The following is a 27,081-nucleotide window of genomic DNA, read 5'->3' as shown; positions in this document are numbered from 1 at the left end:
ATCTAGTTCCCGGGGCAAACATACCCAGCGGGAGGCTTTATGCGCTGTCCGAGCCTGAGAATATCCACCTTCGTGCTTACTTGGACACGATGTTGAAGCTGGGGTTCATAGTGCCATCGAGATCTCCTGCTGCCTCACCTCTGTTTTTTATCCCTAAAGCCAATGGGGAACTTCGCGCTTGCGTGGACTTCAGGGCGCTCAATGTCATTACGGTCAAGAACAGATACCCGTTGCCTCTCATAAATGTGCTTCTGGAACATGTTAAGAGCGCGAAGGTATACACCAAGCTGGATATGAAAGGGGCTTACCACCTTGTCCGCATGAGGCGCGGGGATGAATGGAAGACCGCCTTCAAGACGCGCTTTGGCTTGTTGGAGTATAAAGTGATGCCCTTCGGGCTTTGCAACGCCCCTGCGGCGTTCCAGTTCTTCCTGAACGACGTGCTAAGGGACATCTTGGATGTGTACGTCGTAGTCTATATAGACGACATTCTGGTGTTTTCTGACAACATGGAAGAACACGTGAAGCACGTGTCTTCAGTCCTACAGATACTAAGGGACAACTCTTTATTTTGTAAACTTAGCAAATGTGACTTCCACGTAACCACTGTGGAATTCTTGGGGGTCATGCTAAGCCCTGACGGACAAACAATGGCCGAAAGAAAAGTGAAGGCAGTGGTAGCCTGGCCTGCCCCTACAAATGTTAAGGAGGTGCAGAGCTTTCTTGGCTTTGCCAATTTCTACCGGAGGTTCATCGAAGGGTTCTCTGGACTAGTGGCTCCCATCACCCAGTTGCTACGGAAAGCGTCTTCATTTTTTTGGTCCTCTGAAGCCCAGGAGGCCTTCGAAGCCCTGAAGAAAGCTTTCACGGAAGCACCTGTGCTGGCTCACCCTGATCTCCAGTACGTTGTTGAAGCAGACGCATCTGATCTGGCGGTGGGGGCCATCCTTTCCCAAAGGAATCCGGTGTCTGGGGTGCTCCATCCAGTGGCATTCATGTCCAGGAAACTGAATGATGCGGAGAGGAACTACCATGTTGCCGAAAAGGAACTGTTGGCAATTAAGGACGCATTCGGTGAATGGAGGCATCTACTGATGGGGGCCAGACACGTGGTGGCCGTGTTTACTGATCACAGGAACCTCCAGTTCATGACGGCGGCCAGACAGCTGTCTCCTCGTCAGATGAGATGGATGTTGTTCTTCTCCGGCTTTCATTTCACCATCACATACCGGCCGGGCATCGAAAACAAGAAGGCGGACGCACTGTCGAGACAGTCCAATGACTCGGGACGTCCATCGCCCACCATCAAGGCCATCATTTCCCCTAAGGTGGTGGTTGGAGCTATACAACCAGGGGCCTTTCTCCATGGCATACAACGAGGCATCTGTTCCTTTGAATGGCGGACATGGCTACGCCGACACAACGAATGGACCGTGAAAGACGGAATCCCAGTTCACGGTGGTTGCGTCCTGGTCCCCACGATTCGACTGCAGAAACAGGCATTCAGATGGTGTCATGAATCACCCAGTGCAGGGCACTTGGGACTGGAGAAAACGGTAGACTACGTGTTGCGTCAGTTCTGGTGGCCGTCTGTAAGGGCGGACGTGAGGGAATGGATCGCCGCGTGCTCGATCTGTGCAGCCATGAAGTCGGATCACAGCCGTCCACAGGGGCTATTACGACCTTTGCCCACCCCAGCAAGACCATGGGAGCGCATATCTTTGGACTTCATAGTGGGCATGCCAAGGGACCAGGGGTGTACGGCCATTCTGGTTGTGGTAGATTACCTGACTAAGATGGGTCACTTCATCGCCTGTGCGGGAGTACCAACAGCCGGTCAGTTGGCGGTCATGCTCCTGAAGGAGGTGGTACGCATCCACGGCCTGCCCAGCGTGATCGTGTCGGACCGTGGGTCGCAGTTTACGGCGCGGTTCTGGAAATCTTGGTGTTCTGCTCTACACGTCACTACGGCCTTATCCACCAGCTACCACCCACAGACAGACAGCCAGACAGAACGTCTCAACCAAACGTTGAAACAATACCTTTGCTGTTTCGTAGAACAGGGCAAGGAGGAATGGGTTGACCACTTGTGGCTGGCTGAAATCGCGTACAACAACGCCACGCACAGCTCCACCAAAGCATCGCCATTTTACAGCAACTATGGACATCACCCCAGATTCCTCCCTTTGGTATATCCTCGGAACCAGAAGGTCATGCCTACAGCCAAAGCAAGAGTAGCCCATATCAAGGACACAGTGGCAAGAACCAAAAAATGCCTGGAGGGGGCCAAGGAGGTGTACAAAGCTTACGCAGACAGGAGACGAAGGCAGGGTCCTTTGTACAAAACGGGGGATTATGTGTGGGTTTCCTCGAAGAACCTACGGTTTCGCAAACACAGCGTGTTCCACCCACGTTTCATCGGCCCGTACCGTATCAAGGAATGCGTGAGCCCGGTGAACATGAGGTTGGCATTGCCGGACAGCATGAGAATACATCCGGTGTTTCATGTGTCTCTGCTCAAACCGGCGAGGTCGGCAGGGCGTACCACCCCTACTAAGGTGGTGGTGGATGCGGAACGAGAATACGAGGTCGATTGCATCAAGGACTCCAAATGGCGCAGGGGCAAGTTGTGGTACCTGGTTGCGTGGAAAGGATATGGGCCGGAGGAGGACTCGTGGGAACCGGTGTCTGGGTTATGCGCACCTCGGTTGGTGGCAGCATTTCACCGGAAACATCCATCCAAGCCTGGGCCGGTGGAGGGCACCGCGGGTGAGGGGGGATGTACTGTTAGGACACAGAACGAAGACACAGCGCCAACGGACAGATGAAGGAACTACAACCCCCAGAGCGCATGGTGCGAGAACTACTGGACCCAGAATGCCGAGCGGCGAGCCGGCGATTGTCAATCACACAGCATAAAGCCCACAACGGACACAGAGGAAGGCGTCAGTTATTGCCGTTCGTGGACCGAATTGACACCTCCAACAAGGTGAGCCCTTGAATCCTGTATCGTGCCACAGCCTTGTTTGCACGCAAGGCGTGTTCTGTATACCTTTGTGAGAACCGTTGTTCTCAGCCACAGTCCCCGCTCGAGGGTATATCGAGCTTAAAGACTCGCGCTAAGGCGCCTACAACTGCAGTCCCCGCTCGAGGGTTTATCGAGCCTGGAGACTCGCGCTAAGGCGCTGTTCACGGCAGTCCCCGCTCGAGGGTTTATCGAGCTTGGAGACTCGCGCTAAGGCGCTAATTACTGCAGTCCCTGCTCGAGGGTTTATCGAGCCTGGAGACTCGCGCTAAGGCGCTAATTACTGCAGTCCCTGCTCGAGGGTTTATCGAGCCTGGAGACTCGCGCTCTCGGCGCTATTCACGGCAGTCCCCGCTTGAGGGTTCATCGAGCCTGGAGACTCGCGCTAAGGCGCTATTCACGGCAGTCCCCGCTCGAGGGTTTATCGAGCCTGGAGACTCGCGCTAGGGCGCTATTTACAGCAGTCCCCGCTCGAGGGTTTATCGAGCCTGGAGACTCGCGCTAAGGCGCTATTTACAGCAGTCCCCGCTCGAGGGTTTATCGAGCCTGGAGACTCGCGCTAACGCGCTATTAACCACAGTCCCCGCTCGAGGGTATCGAGCGTGAGACTCACGCGAATTTAGTTTTGCTTCACTGTTTTGGATTCAAGAGACTAACCGATTGGAGAAAACCGGGCTAGGGAAAGGCTTACAACTTGCCCTCCGTTGGCTGGTGTTAGGCATAACATCAATGCGGAGGACGAAACAGGAAAACATCCTTATTCCCCCATAAACAATCGAGTGGCATTGTCGGCCACTGCTTAGCACGGTGTCCTCTGTTGGAGAGTGTTGGGACCGACATTCGTGCAGAGGACGGTTGGAAGGATGGGCAGCAGCCCATACGCTCCTCCGGATTTGATAGTCTAATGTTCTTTATATGCTGTGAATAAACCTCGGTTAACAGCATCACTGATTCTGTTACGTCATTTCAAGGTACGGACGTGGGGTGGGAGGGTTCTATACTCAATCCTGAGGACACAAAGATCACACAGGGTGTCCTACAACATTCTTGGTGGATACTGGAGCTACTCGATCAACTTTGAGATCGGTAGTGGTTCCAGATCTACCAATGTCGGGGGAAACGATTCAGGTGGTAGGAGTTGCAAATAGGAGAATGAATAGCCCTTTGACTGAACCAGTATCAGTGAACATAGGAAACTACACCGATGAACATCAGTTTGTGGTATGTGATTCTAGTCCTGTGTGTCTGTTAGGAAGGGACTTATTGTGCAAACTGAACTGTACAATATACTGCACACCTCAGGGAGTAGAGATACAGACTACAGACGATGATGCTACTTTTAAAGTTACACATTCGAGAACATGCATAGAACTGTATCCTACCCTGACTGTGGAGGACCTTCCTTGGGACTTACGAGATGCAGTGTCATCAGAGGTATGGGATTTTACTGGAGAAGAGATAGGACTGATCAAAGGAGTAGAACCAGTGAAGATTATGGTAAAACCAAATGCGGAATATCCAAGAACGCCCCAATATAAATTGACCCCGGAGACGATTGCAGGAATAAAACCCGTAATCGACTCTATGATTCAACAGGGAATACTGAAGGAAATCGTGGGTAGTCCATGCAACTCCCCGATTATGGGTTTGCAGAAACCTAGTGGGAAATTTAGAATAGTGCAAGATCTTCGAAAGATTAACAACATAGTTGTTTCATGTTGTCCAGTGGTACCGAATCCATCAGTGATATTGTTTCAGATACCATTCCAAGCTGAGTGGTTCACAGTGATAGATCTTTGTCAGGCTTTCTTTTCAATTCCATTAGATGAGGAGAGCCAGTACCTTTTTGCTTTTAAGCTGGAGAATCGTGTCCTAACATGGTGTCGTATCCCACAAGGGTATACAGAAAGCCCATCAATTTTCAACCAGCTATTGAAGAAAAATCTTGAAAGTCTAGTACTGCCACAGAACTCGGTTCTGGTCCAGTACATAGACGACCTACTTGTTGCGTCAGGAACGGAAGAGGCTTGTAAGATAGATACCATTGCCTTGCTGAACCATTTAGCTGAAAATGGGCATAAGGTATCTCCGAACAAATTGCAGTACTGTCTGACAGAAGTACAGTACTTGGGTCACAGGATAGAAAAAGGAAAGCGCAAAGTGTCACCAGATAGGATAGAGGCGATAATGAAGATGAACGCGCCTACGACACAGAGAGAAGTTAGGATGTTCTTAGGAATGGTTGGTTATTGTCGACAGTGGATAGCTAATTTTTCACTGAAAGCAAAACCTTTACAAAAACTGACGCACAAGGAAGTGAGTGATCCGGTACCATGGGACAAGGATTGTTTGATGGCATTTCTACAGCTGAGAGAGGACTTGTGTCGCGCTCCGACTTTGGGGATGCCTGACTATGAAAAACCATTTTCACTTTTCTGCTGCGAAAGGGAGGGTTGTGCTTTGTCAGTTTTGGTACAGATTCATGGAAATGCCCGTAGACCAGTTGCATACTTTTCGGCTACTTTAGATCCGGTAGCCGCAGCGTTGCCCGGATGTCTCAAATCCGTTGCTGCAACAGGTGTCAGCATTGAGCAGTGTGAAAATATTGTCATGGGACACCAGTTAGTGGTGTATGTACCTCATTCTGTAGAACTGTTAATGACCAGGACCAAGACACAGCACTTGACCAGTAGTAGGCTCACGCGCTACAAGCAAGTTATACTTGCTGCGGAGAACGTGACCCTTAAGAGGTGCTCTGTTTTGAATCCCGCTACATTGATGCCACTTCCTAATCATATAGAAGGCGAGGAATGTGAAGATCACGACTGCCTTGATGTGACTGAACTATGCACGAAGCCAAGACCAGATATTGTGGATGAGCCGTTGATCGACCCTGATGAAATTTTCTTTGTTGATGGCTCATGTTTCAGAGACGATACTGGTCGGTTGAGAGCAGCTTATGTTGTTTGCACCATTACTGGAGTTGTAGAAGCCGCTTGCCTGGAAGGAGTACACTCCGCTCAGGTGGCAGAAATCATTGCATTGACACGTGCTTGTTTAGCAGGAAACAAAATTAAAGTCACCATTTATACCGATAGCCAATATGGTTTCGGTGTAGTTCATGATTTTGGGCAGTTGTGGTCTCAGAGAGGTTACATGACCTCCTCTGGTTCCCCTATTCGAAATGGGGAATTTGTGCGACGGCTGTTAGAAGCATTACAAGGTCCAGCTGCAATTGCAATTGTCAAATGCATAGCCCACACCAAAAATACAGATTTTGTGTCGCAAGGTAATAGATATGCAGACGAAGTTGCCCGCTATTGTGCGGAGCAAGGATATTCTTTCACGGAGGTGGAAGTGGGTGGGGCTCAGGAAAGGACCGAGCTAAACATGATGCTAGAAACAGTTGATACTTGGGAGGATTTAAAAAACATGCAAGAGAACGCACCTGATTCTGAGAAAAAGGCATGGGAAACAGCAGGTTGCGTGAAAAGTGAAATGGATTTTTGGGTTTCAGCAGATGGAAGGGCAGTGTTACCTGAGGAATTGGTGAGTCCAATGGCACGACAGATACATGGTCCAGTACATTTAGGAAGAGATGCTATGCTGAGGGTATTCAGGCAGACTTGGTATTGTCCTAAATTTAGGATTGCAGCAGAAGCAGTGTGTAAGAGATGTGTTACCGGTCAGCAATTGAATGTAGGGAAAAGAACACCAGTTACAATGAGTCACATTGGGAGGTCTGGGGGGCCTTTCAACAGAATGCAATTAGATTTTATTGAGATGCCAAAAAGCAACTGCCTCAGGTATGTTCTGGTGGTTGTATGCATATTTTCCAGATGGGTCGAAGCATACCCTACACGCAGGTGCGATACACTCACAGTGGCAAAGTTGTTGCTTAGAGAGTTGATCCCGCGCTTCGGGGTGCCGACCTCCCTGGAATCAGATCGAGGAACTCATTTCAACAGTGAAGTTGTGAAGATGCTTTGCTCTGCATTGAACATTGATCAGAAGTTGCACTGTAGCTATCGACCAGAGGCTTCAGGTATTGTGGAGCAAATAAATGGCACACTCAAGTCCCAAATAGCCAAAGTATGTTCATTGACGTCCTTAAGCTGGCCTGATGCTCTGCCCTTGGTACTCATGAGTATGCGTAGCACACCAGACAGGAGGACAGGTCTCTCTCCACATGAAGTTTTAATGGGGAGGGCAATGAGACTTCCGTCTGTGCCAACTACAGCTTTGTTGAATATTACAGATGACCTGATCCTGGATTACTGCAAGGGTCTGTCTGACGCCATTCATTCTGTGTCTCTTCAGGTGCAGGCTGCTGAAGTTCCATCTTCAAGAGACCTATGTCACGACTTGTGCCCAGGTGACTGGATTCTGCTGAAGAAGCACGTCCGGAAGAACTGCCTAGACGTGCGTTGGAAGGGCCCCTATCAAGTTATCCTGACAATGAATACCGCTGTGAAGAGTGGAGGGCTGCCAAACTGGATTCACGCTTCCCATACTCGAAGAGTTCCAGCACCCCTAGAAGAAACAGCTCCTCTCGCAGATGAAAATCCAGCTGTGGACAGTGAACCACTAGAGGGGATCAGTCAAGCTGTGGGTGTGTCGGAAGAAGTTGGGAGCGCTACAGATCAAAAAGAGGGACAGGACGGCAGTGAAACTGAAGTTGCCACAGAAGGAGAAAGTTGCTGTGAATACGGCTCAGACACAGATCAAGCCCAGAGTGATCAAGAACCGAGTGTGAGGACAAGATATAGGAGAGCGAGGCGTGGAGAAGCTAGTTGGCCAAGTGAAAGAAGAAAGAGGCCGAGCTTGAAGCCAGCTCCAGAGAAAACTCTTGCCCCTGTATCTGAAGACTCGGATTTGGACGAAAGTGCACAAGGACAGGAAAAGGAAGGTCCGAGAAGATCGAGGAGGGTGCGAGTGCCTAGCAGAAGATACGCTACTCCTGAGTGGACCTACCTCGCTGCAGATGTCCAGTGTACAGAGATCCAGGAGGGTGAGGGAAGTGACCCTGACCAGTACTGACCCCATCATAACAGTGGAAATAGTATTTCTGATACCGGGAGTGGAGGTCGAAGGGTTGCTGACACTCAATATCCCCTATCCTCCTTATCTGAGCGGAATAAGAGACCTGGTTTTAAACAGAATAGAATTTCCGATTTGTTGTCCAAGGAGGTCAATACTTGAGGAGGTCCTTCTTCGTTTGGAAATATTAGAAGCCGTGATTAGAGTCGCTGGAACACGTATAATTTCGGATTGCTAAAAGACTGTGTGAAAGACTTTGCGAATAAACAAATTGAGAGATAACCTAGCGCCAAGTGGAAGAAGAAGAAACTAGGGACTTCCATTTAGTGGACGGAGAAGGGCTAGGGTTGTCTGTTGCTATAGAACACAAAGACTGATCTTGCGGAAAAGATTATCAGCTTCCAGGTGTGGTTCGAGAAGAGACATTGTACAAAGGAAAGAGACATTGTGCTGTGAAAGAAAACCAGAGCTATACTGACTTGAGATCATGGAGGCTGGCAACCCGAACCGCAGGACCAAATGTATAGTAGGCACACTTTTAGTGGGAGTGATTTTTCTTATAGTTTTAGTAGTTACTATATCTTATGTAGTGGGACATGAAAATGAAGGGAAAACATCAAAGGAAGCGAAGATTGCATCGATACAGAAACCTACTACTGCTGGTCAAAAGGGGAACAATACAGAGAAAGACAAAGCTTTACTAGCAGCTGAGACTCGTAGGTTACATGTAGATGAATCACAAGGAAATTTTAAATCAAATGCATATGCTAAATTGCTTTATGAATACATTAACGCTATGGAGGCCAAGAATTGTTACGTTTGCATGAAATTGCCAGCCTCTGTAGACGAAGGTATCAGATATCATCATCTTCCATTGACTTATGGAATCACATGTAGTTTGTTGCTTAGTATATTCTATGAACGAGATGGTTTTGAATACTATTTTTCAAACTTTGATGCTGTTTTACCAGAAGTGCAACTACAAGCATTTAAATAAGTGGGATTATTATAAGAGTGAAGACAGATTACAGAAATTTTTCCTTCCCTGGAAAACATTAGATACTTCACATGCCCGAAGAAATAATTTGACTTGTAAAGTGTCAGAAATTGAGAAAAAGTTTGTAGGACAAGTGGATGATCGATACCGGAGACAGAAGATCTTAAAAGCTTCAGGTCAATGGAAAACAGATTGGACCGAGGAAGAAAGGGCACACCAAAGAAAGGGTAGCAATGGTCCAATAGCTTTAGACCGAGAGAAAAAGGGGAAACTGTGTATACATGGGGGTGAAACCTATTACGAGAATGTGTTTGTGGGAAAAGTGAGTTGTGAACATGCTTTCCAATTAGAATATTATTCGAAAGACTTCTTGAAAGAAATGCAGGTGATGCCAAATGTATATTTTGTTTGTGGAAGAAATGCATACGTGAAACTACCAGATAGATGGTATGGATCATGTTATTTGGCAATTGTCTTCCCCAAAATATACCATGCTAAGGATTTGGAAATTATAGAGGGAGGAACTCAAGCTAGAGGAAGAAGGGATGTAAGCGCTGAGGAGGTAGTTGGAGACGTATTTGGTGCTATGTTTCCTATTTTAGGGATAGCACTAAATGATGTCAAGATAAGAAGATTAGCAACAGTTGTAGATAGGTTGTCCGCCAGTACTGCTAGATCACTAATGCTGGTGGAGGGAGAAATGCAATCGATAAGGGCAATGGTTCTTCAGAACCGACTTGCTCTAGATGTTCTGTTAGCCAAAGAGGGAGGAGTCTGTAAGGCTTTGAAGGTCCAAGAATGTTGTACTTACATTCCAGACAATTCAAAACCATTGGAAAAGTACATTCGGAACATTACTGAAATTTATCATGAGATTGAGGATTTGACAAAGGTAACAGTGAGGGAAAAAGTAGGTCAAGGAATGGGTAAAGTTGGAGGTTGGTTTGCCAACCTAGGAAAGGGTTTCCTTTGGTACATACTAAAACCTATCATCATAATAGTGGTTTGTATAATCACCCTGTGGGGATTGGTACGGCTGTACAAATGGTATAGATCAAACAGGTTGCAAATAACCATGAGAGAGCAGGAGAGGAGATTGACTGCGATGCAGGATAATCAGTATAGGAGTCTGAAGGCTCTAGAGATGACGAAACGAGGGGGTACTGCAACAACTTCAGTTTGACTCAGACCATACCTCAGGGATGGTGTTGTAATGGTGATGACTACTAAAAGTCGTCAAAGGGGGGATTGAGAGAGCGCAAATCAAGAAAATATAGAAGTGCACCATATTTACAAGCACGTTGTATTAGTAAAAAAACATTATATAAGAGTGTTTAATTAAAATAGAATACTTATATCAAGTGTGAAGAACTAATGTAGATGTTTGTAGAGATGTTAGAATGATGTTGAAATCCCATGTTATGTGGCGGTGGTAGGGGAAAATGTAATTCTGCTAATGTAGAAATGTGTAGGCCACATGGCAGTTCACATAGAGTACAAGATGCTGTTACACTCTTACACAATGGTGGATTTTGATGTTATTGTAATTCAAAGTATTATTGATCATAGAACTGAAAAATATGTGTTATAGAAGTGTTTCATATAATCATTGTGTGTAATAAGTTAGAATACTGTTTAGATTAAGAAATTAAATGTTTTACAGAGTGCACAGGCCCGTTCATGTAATTCTAATAGGCCTGAATAGACAAATTCATTTCTTTTGCTCTGTATGTGCTCGTTAGAGAAAGGTCGTGCTAGGCACAATTTGTGGAGCTTGCTCGATGGTTTACGAGTCAGAAGATATGGTGGAGGCCGGAATTTGAGGCCCACAGTACAAGTGTCTGTTTGCAGGTGCGAGGAGGTTCCAATCAAGAGAGTGATGAATAGACTTTTGTTCAAGAGAGCCAGGCACAGGCCTGGAGGAGGCTTCAGGAATTTCCTGGGGGGTACCGTCTTGTCGGAGAGGAGCCTGGGAAGCAAGGTCAACGCTAACGATGGGCCCAGAGGAGTATCAGAATGGAAAATGCCAGAACCAACACCACGTGAGGGGCGTCTCTAAAGGGCGTTTCTATTGTAAATGTGATTTTGTATTAGGGACAGCACCCCTGGGTGGAGTTAAGGCAGATGGTCTGAGGAACCTAAGAGAGCGGATGGGTAGGCAGATAGGGAACTGCGAGACATCGTTTTGCAACAAAGACTTAGGGAAGTGTGTGATCTTCTTTGGAAGTCACCACTGCTGACACCTTTTTAGGTTAAGATCTTGCTAAGTAGGGATGTCACTTAGTCTAGTGTAGGGACAGTCTAATCTGATTTTCTTCCTTTCTGTAAATGACTCATAAGCTACAGCTTGTGTCTATTCTTGCAACTTTGATGATTTTTGAATTGGTTTTGGTAATATTCTTCTGCCGACTAAGAGCATTTAGAAAATTTATGTTTGTATTGATACCCGTATATCTTTTGAACCTTATATTGAGATGTTTGTATCTTCAGTTAAGTTTGGCTTTGTAATAAACTTTTAAACCTTTTAAGCTTAAGTGGTTCTTTAGAGTGGTGTAAGTCATTAACTGATTGACCTAGTAGTGGATTGCCTTTTACTCTATGACAGGTACCAACGGTTCAGTCGACCGGAGTTGGGATCTAGATCTATAACAATAGACCAGAAATCCCGCATTAACAAACCCATGCAAATAGGTACGATAAGAGGCCCTTTGAGTCCAGAAGAGAGACAACGTAGAAGAGACAATAAGTTGTGTCTCTACTGCGGTAAATCAGGTCATTTTTTGAGGACCTGCCCTACTAAACCCACTCAGTCTAAAAAGTCGGAAAACTAGAGAGCCCGAGGCCCTGTGAGGCTGGGACCTCGGGTAATTCAGGCTTGATCATCTCATCAGTTGAAATCAAGATGGATCATCCCAGTCATTTTTCTTTGCCTGCTCACCTAACTTGGGAACATGGAGAATTGGAAGTACACATAATGATAGACTCTGGGGCCACTGGGAATTTCATGGACAAAGACTGGGCACAACTACACAATATAGATCCCAAGCCTAAAGAAGTGTGGGAGAAGGTGACTACTATAGACGGTAGTGAGTTAAAGTCAGGGCCCATAACTCATCAAACTGTGACCTTACAATTAGATTTGACTCAGGGACATCAAGAACATTTAGAATTTGATCTTATTCAATCTCCCCAGTTTCCTGTTTTTCTAGGGTTACCCTGGCTCTGCACTCACAACCCTCGCCTAGACTGGGTACATTCAACCTTGGAATTTAGACAGGAGGTTTGCAGTGAACATTTTGTAGGTGCTGTGCACGAGATTGAGTCAGCAGAAGATCCAATACCTTCGGAGGACCATTCGTTACCCTCAGAATATTATGATTTCAAGGTGATTTTTGATGAAGAACAGGCCACGATTTTTCCACCACATAGACCTTACGATTGTCGTATTGATCTCCAAGCTGGTTCAAAGATACCTTGCAGTAGAGTGTATAAGCTTACCGAAAAAGAAAACTTGTATTTACGTGACTATTTGGATAACATGCTTAAGATAGGTTTTATCTGGCCCTCTCGGTCCCCAGCCTCTTCGTCTCTCTTTTTCATTCCAAAGAGAAAAGGAGGCCTGAGGTGTTGTATCGATTACAGAGCTTTAAATGGCATAACTATAAAGAATCGGTACCCTCTTCCCATGATTTCCTCCCTCCTTGACAGAGTGAAGAACGCCACCATATTTACCAAATTAGATTTAAGGGGAGCATACCATCTTGCGCGTGTCAAGGAGGGGCACGAATGGAAGAAGGTCTTCTGCACTAAATACGGATTATATGAGTATCTCGTGATGCCCTTTGGGCTTTGTAATGCCCCTGCGGCCTTTCAATTCTTTATTAATGAAGTATTGAGGGATTTGCTGGATGAATGCGTCATAGCCTATATTGACGATCTGCTCATATTTTCCTCCTCAATTCACGAACATGAGTGTCATGTAAAGAAGGTTCTAGGGCGGTTGAAGGATAACAATCTGTATTGTAAACTAGATAAATGTTTATTTCATGTACAAGAAGTAGCCTTTTTAGGCTTCATTGTATCACTTCACGGATTATGCATGGACCCTCAAAAAGTGGAAGCTATCCATAAATGGCCTACTCCACGGAGCGTCAAAGAAATCCAGAGCCTTCTAGGTTTCGCTAATTTTTACCGCCGATTAATTGACTGCTTTTCTAGAGTAGTGGCACCAATCACGACATTACTAAAGAAAGGGATGCCCTTCCAATGGACAACAGAAGCTAATACAGCATTTTATGCATTGAAATCAGCCTTCACTCAAGCTCCTATACTACGCCATCCCAATCCTGCATATCCTTTCTTGGTTGAGGCAGATGCATCCCAAGTGGCAGTTGGGGGGATTCTCTCTCAAGCAGATCCAGAGACGGGGGGTTTCCATCCAGTAGCATTCTATTCGTGCAAACTCACTCCTGCAGAAATCAACTATAGCACAGGAGACAAAGAACTTCTGGCAATTAAGAAAGCTTTTGAGGAGTGAAGACAATATTTGTTGGGAGCCAACCATACGGTGACAGTTCTAACTGATCACCGTAATCTCCAATTCCTGAAGTCCGCCAGAGCTCTCTCTATGAGACAACTATGGTGGACTCAGTTGTTTAGTGAATATGACTTCAATATTATGTACAGGGCACGAAAGAAGAACGGTAAAGCAGATGCTTTATCACGCTTAGGCTATGACCCCATTGACGAAAGGACAGAACCACCTCACATAATAGCCCACGGCCGATTCATTGGAGGGGTCTGTACTGAAGAAGAGTTCCTAGCCAGAGTAAAGACCGAGCAGGAGTCGGAAGAAATTAAACGGATTACACCGTCACAAGAAGCAATTGAGGTAGGAGACTATTACTATGTTGAGTGTGGTCTAGTTCTTCCGACTACAGATTTGCAACGCCAGGCTTTGGAATGGTGCCATTCCCATCCGTTAGCTGGGCATCCTGGATACAAAAAGACAATAGAAACCTTAAAAAAAACACTTTTGGTAACCAGGGATGGGGAAAGACACCAAACAGTTTATACAGACATGTTATGTTTGTGCCCAGAGTAAGGTCTCACATCAAAACCCTACATGGCTCTTACAACCACTACCCACACCTCCGAGCCCCTGGCATACGGTTTAATAGATTTTTTAGTGGAACTGCCTTGCACAGTCCAGGGACATAACACCTTATTAGTCGTGGTAGATACATTCACCAAGATGGCCCATTTTATCCCGTTGACAGGACTTCCCACTGCTAAATCATTGGCGTCTGTGTTTCTTCAGCAAGTGGTCAGGCCACATGGACTCCCCTCAGTTGTAATATCAGATAGGAGGGCCCAATTTGTGTCTAAGTTTTGGCAAGGCCTGTGTGCTCTATTATCGATAGATGTGAGACTATCATCCAGTCATCACCCACAAACAGATGGGTAGACAGAGAGGGGCAACCAGTGTTTTGAACAATACATCAGAGGTCAGGCCCTACAATCTCTTACTGAGTGGGACAAATTGGTTTGAATAGCAGAGATAGCGTACAACAACAGTCATCCACTGTCTTTCCACTGACTTCACTCCTTTCTATAGCTCCTATGGATACCATCCCAGACTACTACTTAGTCCTTCTTCTTCTTCATCTTGCTCTACACCTGCTGCAGCTGAGCTGGTACAAGACATACAAAGGATACACAAGATCACACAGGACTATCTAGAGCAGGCTAAGACAAGATGTAAGAAGGGAGCTGATCTCCACAGATGGCAAGAGCCACCTTACACTCAGGGAGATGAAGTCTGGCTATCATCCAAGAACATTAGTGTGAAGGGAGTCTGTAAATTCAAACCTAAGTATATAGGCCCCTATAAGATTTCAAAGGTCGTGAATCCTGTAGCTATGAAACTCGACCTCCCTGCCTCTTTTAAGATCCATCCCGTATTCCATGTCTCACTCCTAAAACCAGTAGAGCCAGGCACGAGGTTACCTGTGTCCCCTCGTCCTGTACTACTCGATGATGCTCTAGAATTCGAAGTCGAAGCTATTATAGACTCCAGGAGAGTCAGGCATAGACTACAGTACCTCATTCATTGGAAAGGGTAAGGAATTAGGCAAGATGGCGGCCGTGGCGCGGGCTGTGTGAGCAGCTCTTCACTCCAGCTCCGCGTTCCTGAGAGAAGGCATGTTAGATACGGACTGAATCGCTGTCTAACATCTGATTTGTTCTCTGAATTTGCCCATTATCATCCTGGCTTGACCCGATGGCAACCGGAAGGGAGAAAAAGCTACAACACGCAGAAAGAGAAAAGTGTATTGCAACCCGTGTAGCAACGATAACCGGATTGTGCAGCCCGGAGCAGACTCGAGTTTAGGACCCGGGATCCCGGACCTGGCTGTGGGCGTGGAAGCCTTCGAAGGTTTTGTTTAGCTTGGACGCCGGCTTTTATTGGCGTTACTCCGAGTTTACCGAAGGATGCTGCTTGACATTCTCCGACCCCGAAAGCGTTTCCCGCTGTGATGTTTTTCTGGGTTTTTTACAGGGTTCCAGTGCTCAGTTGTGCGTGGGAGCGGCGGGTCTCGGAGAAGGAAGAAGATGCCTCCGAAAGTTCAGACGAAGCCGCAGACCCGGAGTGTTAAGACGAAGAAGCCAGCTGAAGGAAAGCTGGCCCAGGCTAAAGATACCGTAAGTGAATCTCTGCTTCCACAAGAAATTGAGACTATTGATAGAGCGGAGAACGTTATGGGTACTGACTGGCTCGAAAAAGCTCCTCTGCCTCAACGTAATTCTATACAAGGCACTCTTCCGATCCACGTTTTAAAAAAAAAAGAAAACGTCAAAACACAAGGATATTGTATCCTTAAATTCTGTTACATCTATAGCGGACATACCCGAGCCTGTAATTGATGTTACAGTTGCAGTAGCAGAGGGGACAATAGATATAACAGAAGCTATTATGGATTCAGACTCACGGGCTTGTAGCCCGCAAGGGAGTATGGGAGATAGAGTCCAAACTGATCCACCACAGTGTGCTGGGACCGTTGAGACTCTTTTGAATATTGATTCTAATCTTTTGGAAGAGGCACTAATTCTTCAAGAGGGCGGTGAAAACTTCTACTCCATGTCCGACCACACTTCTGACGATAGTCTAACCCGAAGTAAGGACTGGGCGGATTATACTGCAGAGAGTAGGTCCTTAGGAGAGGATGAAGATGATGGGGACCTAAGAGCCATCTCAGTCTCACCTAATGTAAGTGTTGCTACAGTTAAGAGGCGTAAAAAGAGGGGGTTTCATAATCGTACTCTCATCAAACCTATTGTAGAAGGCTCCGAGAATACGGCGCCAGATCATGTAACCAGGCTAGATATTCCTTTAGAAAACAATCTATTGGCAGAAACTGGGACTGCAATTGCTGAGACTTCTGCTAATTCTGAAGCTGGAAATAATCTTGTTGAAACCCCCACTGAAATTACGTTAAACATCATCTACAATACCATGATGGCGCATCGGGCAGAAAGTAAATCTGAAAATCTTCGTACTCAAGCCACCTGTACCAAAATGAAAAATGCTATTCGTCGAGCAATTAAAATTTCTGCTGAGACTGCTGATAGAGTAACTGAAGCTGAGGCACGCATTTCGATTCTGGAGGAAGAGTCTATGTCCCAGAAGCAAGAACTTGAGAATGTTAAAGCCCATAGGGACGACCTTTCCTACAAGTTAACAGGCCTAGAAAATCAGGCCCGCAGAAATAACTTCTGATTCCTTGGAATACCTGAAAAGAAGGAAGGAACTGATGTTAGACAATTTGTTATTGGACTTTTAAATGAGGCTTTTCCTGACTTAAAATCATGGGACTGGGCAAAAGAAGTCCAAAGAGCGCATCGCTTCCCCTTTTCTATTAAGAAACCTCGTCAGGGTGAGACAGATTATCCCCCGGGCAATGGTTGTCAGCTTTAATAATTTCCTCGCTAGAGAGGAAATTTCAGCCTTAGCTAGACCTGAGAAAAGAGCGATTGCAAAAGGATGCACATTTTTTGTGCGGCCGGATTTTTGTCAGGCAACGGTGGCCCAGCGGTGGCATCTTAGACAATTAATACCTGATTTCCAGAAAACAGGGGCCACCGTTTACCTCCAGAACCCAGCCAAACTAAACATTTTGTGGAAAGGGCAAACAAAATTCTTCTTATCAAAGATTAAGGCTAAGGAGTTTCTACATACATTATAAAATTTAGATCATTATTAGGCAGGATATTATCAGCCTGATTCATCAAGGTACCGTTTTGCGAGTCTCTAATAGAGATTCATAAGGAATCGCTATTAGAGACTCGCAAAACGGTATTCATGTAGGAATTGCTAAATAAATAGCGATTCCTACACATTCCTTATTTGCGAGTAGCAAATTGCTACTCGCAAATAAGGAATAACTCCCCATTCATTCCCATGAGCCAAAAGGCCCATAGGAATGAATGGGGAGTATTCCTTATTTGCGAGTAGCAATTTGCTACTCGCAAATAAGATAGCGATTTAAAGGGTGCCAGGGGTGTCCAAAGGACACCCTGTAGCACCCCTTAAATGCAAATTGGAACAGGTGTTGCGCACACACATGTCCAAAGGACATGTGTGTGTGCAACATGCAACTTAGAAAAATGCTTTTAAAAGCATTTTTCTAAGTTTTTGCTATTTACCGAGAGGTCTGACCTCTCGGTAAATAGCGGCCCGAAATTGCGAATTAGCAATTTAAAATTGGTTGATGAATTGCATTTAAGGAATCTCTAATAGAGATTCCTTAAATGCAATTCCTCGCACAATAGCGAATTCTGTAATAGCGATTATTGCATTTGGGATGATGAATCCCAAATGCAATAATTGCGCTCGCAAAGGGCCAGATTCTCAGAATCTGGCCCTTTGCGAGCCGATTTTCGTTTCATGAATCAGGCTGTCAGTTTCTACTTAGTTTGTAATATCATTATACCAAACTTAATTCTTAAATTACTAGGGTTCTATTGGAGTCTAATTTTTTTGTCTGCTTCTCCTTTTTTTTTCTCTTGTGGTGTGCGGAGCTGGAGGGACGCGGCACTCCATACTTTACAGGAACGGAGAGTTCCTGAGCCTCATGTGTGGGGGAGAGGGGTGGGTGACTGGTCTTGGACCAGGAGGTGCTGGTGGTGGGTGGTGGGGTGTAATGCAGCAATGATAGTTAATCCGGGCATTATAAAACAGATTAGCTGGTTTTTTATAAGCCATAAGAGTATTAAGAATCAACTAAAAAGATTATTGTTCATCGTGTTTTTCAAAACTCTAAAATGGGGAGAAAAATTAAAATTTGTTCGTTAAATATCAATGGCCTGAATAATTTAAAAAAGTTAGGGATTTTGCGGCACTTGATTCAATCTTTGCAATTTGATATTCTGTGCCTACAAGAGACACATATTCCATGGTCTAAGAGGAGTTTGTTGAAAAATTTGGGTCTTGAGCTTCTAATCTGTTCCAAACAAACGGGTGTCACAAGAGGAGTTGCTGTTCTCATAAAACGAAGGATTGGGAAATGTGTTTGAACCTTAGGCAATAAATGGGGGAGATGGGGACTAGCGGAAATTGTTATTGAAGGGACTAAACTTACTGTTGGTTCTATATATGGTCCAAACCTAGACGATAAGGAAGTATTTAATCTAATTAACTCTGAGTTAGCTGATTGGAATCAACCTTTAATTTTGTGTGGAGATTTTAATATCAATATTGATGCTAATTGTAATATCAGGAATACTTGGAATTACAAAGGTCGTAAGATCCAAACCTTTAGAGCCCTTAGGGAACTAATCGTAGGGAACGGATTAATAGATGTCTGGAACAAGCTAAGACCCACGGAGCCAGGTTTTACTTATTTTTCAGCTCCACACCAAAAACTTGTTTGTTTAGACTATTTTTTTTATCTCTTTAAAGCTTACTGAAAATATAAGTATAGATGTTCTACCACAAATCGTCTCCGATCATAACCCTATTGTACTAGAACTATTACTTTCTCCTCAGGATTATTTTAAAAAAATGCAATGGTCATTTCAAAGAAATTTATTGTTAGATCAGGACTATTTAGCTCATATGGATATGACTATAAAGGAATTCTTTTTGAACAATAATAATAATACGGCTTCAATTCAGACAGTATGGGACACTTTTAAATCGATTATAAGAGGTGGGACCCTGAGCTATTCGAAATACCGTTTAAAAAAAAAACAAGCTGAATGTAAGGCCGCCTTGGACAAAGTAACTCAGGCGGAATTAAAGTTAGCCTCTAGTATCAGATTCGGTTCTGGTGTACAGGAAGCTCAAAAAGCTCTGTCCTCTGAGCGGTCAGCCGTTTATTCATTCCTGGCTGAGCAGGTAGCAGTGAAGTACAAATTATTTAAAAAAGAATGCTATGAATTAAGTGAGCAGACGGGCAGAATACTAGCGCAAAGACTAAGGCAGAAAGCAGCTATCACCGAAATAATTAAAATAACTGATCAAGATGGTGTAAGTCAAGAGTCTAGGGGCCCGATGTAGGTCACCAAATACCGGTCGGTAACGGCCGAATTCGGCCGTTACCGACCGGTATTTGGTGATTGAGATGTAGGGGCCAATATTTTAAACACTCGGTAAATTTACCGAATCGGTAAACTTACCGATTCTGTAAAATACAGAATCGGTAATTTTACCGATTCGGTAAATTCCAGATGTAGGTAGCACTGTTTACAGTGCTACAGGCCTTCAGAATTTGGTATTTCACCACCCAATCCTATTGGGTGGTAGAATACAGCATACAGGTGTACATGCACATCTGTGCATGTACACCTGTGCCATGTGACACACAGACATGCCCTTAGGGCATGTCTGTGTGCCACATGGCACACGTGGCTGTACTTGGGGTGCTAGAGGGTGTCAAAGTGACACCCCCTGCACCCTTACAGGATTCAGTATTTACAGAATCGGTAAATACCGATTGGGTATTTCCCATTGATTCCTATGGGCTTCAAGGCCCATAGGAATCAATGGGAAATAGCGATTCGGTATTTACCGATTCGGTAAATACCGACTCGTACAGATTCAGTAATTTTTTACCTACATCTGCCTGCTTCAGATTTACCGACTCTTAAATACCGAATCGGTATGATTCGGTAAATCTGAATTACCTACATCGGGCCCCTAGTCTGGTATACTGAAGGCATTCCGGGATTTTTATCAATCTCTGTATAATAAATCGAATGATGGTACTAGTGTGAGGAGCGATGCGTCCAGTTATTTATCAAATTTGGATTGTTCCTCTTCTCTCACTGAAGATCAAAGGGCAGTGCTATCCGCCCCAATCACTTGGGAAGAGATAGAAGGGGCTATTCTTGGACTAGCTTCTAGTAAAGCAATGGGTCCGGACAATATCCCCTTGGAATTCTATCGTACGTTCCGTAATGTTCTGAAACCAGAGTTGCTAAAACTTTTCAAGAAGCATTTTATGGCCGGCCTCCTCCCTCATGGTCATTAGCAACTATAGTTGTATTTAAAAAAAAGGAAAAGATTCTATAGATCTTGGGTCATATAGACCAATTTCCTTAATAACTTCTGACAGCAAGATCTTTTCTAAAATTTTAGCAAATAGGCTAAACGATCTGATGCCTAATTGAGTAGCTAAATTTCAACACGGCTTTATAAAAAAGAAAGACACAACGGATCACGTAAGAAGAATTATCGCCCTTTTGGATTGGGCGCAGGCCTCGGGATCCCCAGTCGGAGTGGACCTACTGGACGCCGAGAAGGCGTTTGATAGGGTCGACTGGGGGTTCCTTTGGTGTGTCCTGGCTTGGAAGTGCTTCCCCTTGGAATTTATAACGGCCTTGAATGCTTTTTATAATGAACCCAAAGCCGTAATCCGAATAGCTACCGATACTTCTATCACACTATCAATAACAAGGGGGACCAGCAAGGGTGCCCCTGTTGCCCCTTGTTATTTGCGCTTTACATAGAACCATACTTGCAAAAACTCACAAATGAGGATAGTATCCCCCCGGTTATAATCCATCAAATAGGATATAAAATCTTAGCCTACGCTGACGATGTCGCGATTGTCACATCGGATATCAGTTTGGCACTCCCTAAGATCATAGAACTAGCGCGTGAATTTGGCCTATATTCCGGTTACAAATTAAACATTGCAAAAACACAGATAATCCACTCTGCGGCCGGTTCACCAGCTGGTTTGACATTATCAACTACGGCTCTTTACCTAGGTGTAAAACTGTCCGCTAAGGTAGAAGATATTCTAGGGCTTAATCTTGATCCTTTACTTGCTTCCACTAATAGGTCTCTTGAAAGGTTAAACAATTTACATCTCTCTCTTTATGGCCGTACTAATGCTGTCAAGATGCTTTTTTTCCCTAAATTTCTTTATTTTTTTCGGACTATACCTTTATTGTTCTCCTCTAGCTTTTTTATAAAACTAGATAGAATAATCTCAAGATTTTTATGGGGATACAAAAGAGCTAGGATGTCTCTCAATTGGTGTACCCTACCTATGCTTAGAGGAGGTTGGGGAATGCCGAATTTCCGCCTATACTATCTGGCGGTATCGCTTAGGCTCATGAGTGCTCTAATCTTTCAAGGGATAACTATAGATGAGCTCACATATCCATCAATTTATGTAATGATCCTTGGTACTCAAGCAAGACAATGTCTAGTACGTTTTACCGAACCAAGTTATTACAAATAAACAAGATTTAAAGTTATGCTAACGGCTTTCCAGATATGGAAGCAATTTAAGAAAAGATTTTGTTTGAATAGCAATTTTAGCTACTACACACCACTATTTGATAATCCGATGTTGCCAACAATATTTACAGATCATATTGTGCAGCGCTAGCAAAGTTCTAACATATCCCGGTTAGGGGATCTTTATCAGGAAGAACAATTTGTAACATTCACGTACTACTTACAGCAACAGTATACTCTTCCCAAAACCGATTTTTTTAAATATCTGCAAGTACGCAGTTTTCTAAACACAAAAAATGTACTGAACACTAATAAAATTAAGAAAATTGATGTATTGGAATGCTGCTGGAAACAAAATAGAATCGGGGTGATCTATCAGACAATGATAAACCGATTAGAAGATAATCTTGAACTATTTTACACGAAATGGCAAAGGGATTTGGGTATAGAGAGTATTAATGTATCTGATGCTTTGGCATTGTCCGATCAAGTTTTGTGTAATGGATCTTTAAAAAGCCAATTCTTTATGAGCATATTTGACCTATACTATACCCCTGCTAAATTATTGAAGTGGAAAGCCAATAGAGGTGACAAATGCAGCCGATGTGGATTTCTTGGTGCAAATTCTATTCACATGTTTTTTCTTTGCCCTAATCTAACGCATTTTATTTCTGAAATTCAAAAGTTTTTAAATAACATTATGAACCCACCAGTAATACTTTCTGCCGACCTCGTAATACTTGGTATCCAATCAAATCCCGATAGGCTGCAGACAAGAGCTGAAGAAGGTTTTTTATTTATATCTATGACTATTTTTAGATATTGTATAACCTCTCACTGGCTTGATGCTGATCCTCCTTCATTTTCTCAGTGGCAATCTAAATTGTTAAACATTTTTCAATTAGATAAAGCTGGGTACTGTCTAAAGGGGAAGAAAAAGAAAGCTTTGGTTTAAAAATTTGGGCCCCTATTTATAATTGGATTCAATGTTAAAAGTCTAATCTGTTTACTCATGTCAACGCTGTTAAAGTGATGCTCAGTTTTGTTTATTCTTTATTTTTTATTATTTGTCTGATCTGTAATGCTCGGCTAACTATTTATCTGCTGCTACAAAAGTTAATAAAAATATTTAAAAAAAAAAAAAAAAGGAAAGGGTATGGAATTGAAGAACGTACTTGGGATCCAGCTAGCCAAGTACACGCGCCTAGACTAGTAAGGACGTTCCATAGTCAGCACCCCAACAAGCTCAAACCCGTGGGGGGGACTGTAGGGGGGTGTACTGTCATGCCTGCCAAGTCACGTTTTCCAGCAAAGATGACCGCTTCGTATCGCGCATGTGCGAGGAGGTCAGGCAACAGTCAAAAGCCTGACTTCCCCTTAATGCGGTTCTTCGCGCTCTAGTGTTTCTACCTTGCGTTGCGTCACTTCCGCCTCGACGGGTTCACTTCCTGTTCGTGCACCTCCGCGTTGCTCGTTTTACGGAATGCCTTCGTTGTTCCTGGTCAGGTATTCCTCCCTGTTTGCGCTTCCCTTTGAGCCCCTTGTCTCCCCCGGAATTCGCTGCTCAGTGCAGTGCTTCGACATTCCCATACTTTGCCTCCATCCTTAGGTTCCAGGGCTGACTCAGAGTATCCCTCCCTGTCGCATTTACTCAGTGCCGGCTAACTTCTCCACTCCCCCGAGGGTTGACCGGGCCGTTTTCTCCCGATTTCGCCCAGAGGCCGGAATTCTCATTCCGTCGGTCGGCTGGACTTGGGTTGAGCAGCTGGGTCGACTGCTCCTCAGGTATTGTGGTAGTTGTGGTCCGCATCGAGTCTTTTAAAAACCTTCCCCTTATCCATTCGTACACCCTTGTTTGGACATCCATGAGGTTTTGGATCCTGGCTCCCGTTACAGTCATGAAAGCTTGAAGAACTGGTAAAGCGCTTTGCGCTATTTTATTCATACTTCTATATAGAAAGACAGCTGTAAGCTTATTCTGTTTAATATATTTTCAGAAACACGCAGGCTTGCTGAATAATTCTAGGATCTTATGACCTCCTATGACAGAGCAGATCAAAATAGGGTAAGACCTGTATTGTAGTTCTAGTCTGAATAAGCATTGATTAGGCACACTATTTACCCATCTTTTTTACCCCTTTAGGCTGCCTAGAGTCATTATTGTTTGTAGTCCAGTTCCGTGAATGCTCCTGTGAGCCAGTTGTAGTTACCAGGCTTCTAAGATACTTCAAGAATTCCGTAGGTAAATCTATATAAAATAACCTTATTTTGTTGTGTCTCTCTCTCTTGTTGTATATTTACCAAAATCCTTCTTTTAGCACCTGTTTCCTGCCTGCTGGATTGTCCTGTCCAAGGAATCTCTTCCCTCTTCCTTTCCTTGTTTTGTTCCCTCCTTTCCCTCCATATCACCCTTGTGTTCTAGAGTTTGATAGTCACAAGAGGTGTAGGGGGGAACGGGTTGGGCTTGTCTTCGGTTCCTGGCACTCCTGCGAAAACAGCACTTATTTATTTTATTTATTTATTTATGGGTTTGTAACGCGCCGGCATCACACCCGAAGGTGTATCTCCGCGCGGTGCTATGAAGTGAACAGGTCGGGGCATGCGCTCATCCTAGAACTTGGATCCTTATACTGTGTATGCTTGGGATGATGGAAAGTAGGAGTCCTGCAGAGTGGAGATGTCCGGATAGTCGATGTAAGGAGATGCGACTGTTCCGGTAGGTGGGGCCTTATTAGTGGAGTGTTTTGAATGTGTATGTGTGAGGAGTTTGAATTAAGCATGTTTGTGTATTGGAAACCAGTGTAGTTCCCTGAGGTGTGGTGTAATGTGAGTTCTGATTGGGAAGTTGAGGATGTTTCTAGCTTCTGGATTGTTTGTAGTCTTCTAGTGAGTTGCTTGGTGATCCCTATGTAAGAGTGTTCCCTTAGTCCAACTTTGTTTTTTAAAATATTTTTTATCAGCATTTTAGAAGTATACATTTCCGAAGTGTAAACAGTAACACCATCCATTATGTCCATATCTATCAATATATCCCTCCACAGGATCCCACTGTGCGGGATTCTAGCACGATTGACACCATAATGTACAACACTGAATGGCTCGTGAATCACTTGAAATACAGCAGAATAAAGCCAATAAACCAGCTTAAATGAATCCTCTCCCGACTCCCCATGCTCTGCTCATTACTTGATTTGCTTCCTTCACCTCAGCCCATTCTGTCATGTCCGACAACCAGTCCGCAGTCAGGGGGGCCTCGGGTTTAGCCACCTAATGCCTAGTCCCATAGTCTAACTTGCTGGTGATTAGTAGCTGAGTGACTTAAAGATCTTTCTCAGCGTCTTCAGAGCGTGGAAGCAGGATGCAGTACAGCGTTGACTTGTGCAGTTCTGTCCAGTTTCCTGGTGATGATTATTCTGAGCATTCTAGCTAGGATTCTGGGTGTACGTAAAAATTTCGCCAGCCACCATTCGGAGTCCAATGGTGAGGTGCTCTTGCCGAAGATCACTACTTCTGTCTAGTCCGTGTTGAGCTTTAGATAGTTGGTTATCATCCAGATAGGGACCTAGGTCATGCAGGCAATGAACTTGTTTCTTGTGTTTGGGATCTTGTCCAAGAGGGAGACTATGAGGTGCATGTCGTCTGCATGGTAAAGAATTTTGTATTGTGTGCGCGGTAAACATGGGCAAGATTAATGACGTATGCATTGAAGTGGGTGGGGCTTAGCGTTGTACATTGAGAGACTCCACAGATGAGTTTGCAGTCTTCTGCGGAGTAAGGTGCCAAGCTGACAGATTGTGTTCTATCTTTATCATTAAGAAGGAGCAGATCCAGAGGAGAGTGGCTCCTTGGATGTCAATCTCGAGAATGCAGTATGAGACCATGTCAAATGGTGCAGAGAGGTCCAGGAGAATGAGGGCTGTTGTGTCTCCTCTGTCAAGGATTATGCAGATGGCATTAACTAGGGCAAATCTGAATTGTTCCTCCTTTCACACACCACACAACCCTTTCGGTGCGATATCCCCCTGCAATGGCAGGACGATACATTTAAGTATCTTGGAATTCATATACATCATGATAAAGAACAAATTATACGCCTGAATTACAATCCAGCCCTTAGTACACTAATATCACAAGTTGAATGGCAGGCCGAATCACTATTATTAAAATGGTTGTTCTCCCTAAATGTCTTTACTTGATCCTCAATATGCTTATCCTTCCCAACAACGGTTTCTTTCCCACGCTGCGGGGCTTGCTCCTACGCCTCTTCTGGGCCGGTCGTAGACCACAGGTGAGTTGGCGTGCCCTAATTTTACCGTATGCACAGGGTGGCTTCGGAGTACCCCACTTTCAACTGTATTATTTAATAGCACAGTGTCACTACACGTACCATTGGTACCACAGGGAGGCACACCTCACGTATGAACGTCTTGACCGGGACATGGCCAACGCCACCTCCCTGAATGTTCTATTGCCTATATGCCTTCTCCTTGACCCCAGGGATATACAGCCACTCTCCACCACATGCTGGGCTTGGAGTCGGCTGCTTTGCTTGCTGGGAATGGTGCACTTGTATTCCTCCACCCTCCCTTTTGCCTATAACCACTGGCTCCCCCCGATGGCGGAAGCCTCTGTCAAAAGTATACTCAATCGATACCTCTCAGTACTATTAGCGATCTGTTTCCGGATGACCACACCATCTCCTGGTCTGATGATAGTCGTTATGCTGATTCAACAATGCTCTGTAAGTTCTTGTTACATCGAATTCAGAGTGCACTGAGGGCCCACATTTCTTATTACCCTATTGCTCCTGACCACTTTACTCCCCTCACGATACTCATCAATGACGATTTGGGTGAACACCCGGTCACTCTGCTTTACCGCTCCTACCTCGATTTACTACCCTCCTGAATTAGCATCTGCATGAGGCTTGGTTAGAAGACCTTCAGTGTCCCATTCCAGATGATGTCTGGTTCTATAGTTGCTCACAGATTAAGCTAGTGTCTCCGAACCACAGGCACAAGATGTTTCATTTCAAGTTCTTAAGACGCACCTATATGAGGCCTTCTCTTTTGGCCAGGATTGATCCTTCGCAATCATCGACCTGCCCCAAATTTAACGCTAGAGATGCAGACTTTATGCATCTGGCCTGGACATGCCCCCTGGTAAGCCGCTATTGGGTGGACATTTTCTTCAAAATCTCCCCGATGACAGACTTAATGCTTGCCCAACCCTTTCTAGGTTATTTGTGTAACATCCCGCAGGGAG

Source organism: Lissotriton helveticus, chromosome 11 (assembly GCF_964261635.1).
Source record: "Lissotriton helveticus chromosome 11, aLisHel1.1, whole genome shotgun sequence".
NCBI classification, from domain to species: Eukaryota; Metazoa; Chordata; class Amphibia; order Caudata; family Salamandridae; genus Lissotriton; species Lissotriton helveticus.
This window is presented reverse-complemented; position numbering follows the sequence as displayed.